Source organism: Acanthaster planci, linkage group LG12 (genome assembly GCF_054643075.1).
Source record: "Acanthaster planci isolate LZ-2023a linkage group LG12, COTS_SCS, whole genome shotgun sequence".
Taxonomy (NCBI): Eukaryota; Metazoa; Echinodermata; class Asteroidea; order Valvatida; family Acanthasteridae; genus Acanthaster; species Acanthaster planci.
The window spans coordinates 8,764,340-8,766,597 of NC_141788.1; the positions used below are offsets into that span (position 1 = coordinate 8,764,340).

Genomic DNA, 2,258 nt, shown 5'->3' on the forward strand with positions numbered 1-2,258 from the left:
ATAAAAAAAAAGTATAAAAAAGACCCTTCAATTCTGGCGTGATGATCAGTTGATGGTCATTCCGGTGTTTTTGATGGTCACATAAAAGGGAAGAAGACACCCCCCTCCCCATCGGTTATTGCCTCGCAGTGCAGTGCCCACATCTCAAAATTTTAAATCCCTGTAGTTACAACGTGATAAATCGACGTTGCTGTGTAAGTTTTATTTTTTTCACTGGCCGCCCCCGGCCTCGCGTGTAATGTGAATCGATGGGGGACGCGTACGTTACTTTTGTGGACAGAGATTTCTTTGAATGTGTCGGCTTATTTTATTTTTGGCTACAGCATGCATTAGCGTCGCCTGCTTGGTCATGCAAGGAAAGGCTTGTAATTTATTAGGAGGGGCAGAAACATCGTCATCATTTGCACATAAACTGTTCTTTATAATCACATTTTCTCACCAACTCTCAGCCTGTGAAGTGATCGTTAATACACGACACGCATGCCCGTATCGTCGTCAACCGAGAGCTGGCTTGATATCGTTTCCATGTGAAATTGTAATGAATGGTAGGGCGACCCACACATTTCACAGTAATCGCATTTTAAAAGATAACAATGCATGGGAAAGACCATACGGCCGCGAGTAGAAACCGTCTGTTTGCGTGAGACATCTTTTTTTCCCTCTCTCTCTTTTCGTTTGCATTATACATGTCCGTGTAATTATATACAAAAAAAAATATCCAAACCAATGTTAAACTGAAGCAGCCACTGAGCCAGAACACTCCTACGGCAGGCCGGAAAAACACCGAGCTACTAATATTAAACAGGCTATTATTATTATTCTTGTAGAGGATTGTGAAATAACTCGTGTGAGTGGGCCTACTCGGAACAAGATTCAGGAAAATTGAATAAACAGAAATAGCGCCACGTACTCATCAGCTAGCTTAGACACACAGCTTTGTGTCCCTACCATTATAGTTTAGTATAACAATTGAATATTCAGGGTTTGGTCAAAAGTGCAAGTTTAGCGTGAGCGTCGTGGTAACCCATGTAGATTTTGAAGAAAAACTTGTTTTCAAGAAATCGCCCGAGAAGCCTCTCCTGTTTCAAAACTGCAAAAATACCAATATGGAACAAATTAATGCAATAAAAAGACCTCGAATGATTTTTGAGATATAAACTTGTGCCTGAACCAGGTAATTAACATGAACACAGTGGTTAATTAGTCGAAATCAATTAGTAAAGATGCGTGTCCGTTCGTGAAATCAAAAATCTACTTTTTCCTACTTTGTGGCCCTTCTTTGCAATGTATTGTTTCCATAGGAAGGGGCACGCGCGCACCCCTGTGAATGTAACAAAGACGCGTGGCTCTTCGTGAGAACGAAAATCCTATTACTTGACCTACTTTTTGGCCTTTCCAGTCAATATGTTAACACGTGTACAATGGGCAATATGATTTGCGTCTCCTAGTGAAAATGCAAAATGCACTTAAGATTTCCCCTTCCAACATGAATGTAATCGGAATCGCCAAAATGCTGCTTTTGACGTGCGTGGCTCTTCGTGAAAACTGTGACGATATTTGCCCCCACCCCCGTTCTCTCTTCCCCCATTATGGCCCCTCAAACATTTCGTATGAAGATCAATTTTGTTATTTCTTCCGCTGTTTGGAATCAGAACTAAGATGTGGAGTGAAATTTTGACTCCGTGCATCTGCTGTCTCACTTTGTGACTCAATACTCTTCACATGGCCCCAAAAGTAAGAACGGCCGCAAAATTTCAATCAGTCTGCGGATTTTATTTCGATTACTCCCCCCCCCAATTACCTTCCCTAGCCCCCTCCCCCAAACAAATATGGAGTTCGATTGGGTTGAAACGTCAAGAGACAAAAATCACATATTTCAAGATGTGTTCATACATGTACATACATCTAATTAGTTACCTCTTCCGTTGGTTAGGAGTCCCACTTGTCATGAAGTACGAAATTAAATCACTCCCGAATGCGTACTACGTGTGTCTGGCTAAAATAGTAAGGTGTTCGAAATTAGCCAAATCTGGTCCAAGTGACTGTTTTTACTGAATCTATTCCAGGAATGAGAAAATGCGTTGTTCAATTTGTTAGAGCTCCCCCGATAGGACATATAGGAACCAAACTTCTGTTGTCAAGTGTCGCTTCAAACCCTGGACGTGCATCCACATCTTAAAACTTTCACCTCTGTTTTTGTTGAACAGCGCCCTCTTTCGTTAATAGCTCGACCAGGCCAAGGGGGAGGTGCTCTCCGT

The 2,258-nt window shown here is 41.9% G+C and overlaps 1 protein-coding gene across 4 annotated transcripts in view; it reads right to left on the bottom strand.

The window, feature by feature from the left end:
* The window catches only part of trappc13 (trafficking protein particle complex 13), a 55,380-nt gene that overhangs the window by 25,823 nt on the left and 27,299 nt on the right, over positions 1-2,258 (bottom strand). The window lies entirely within an intron of this gene.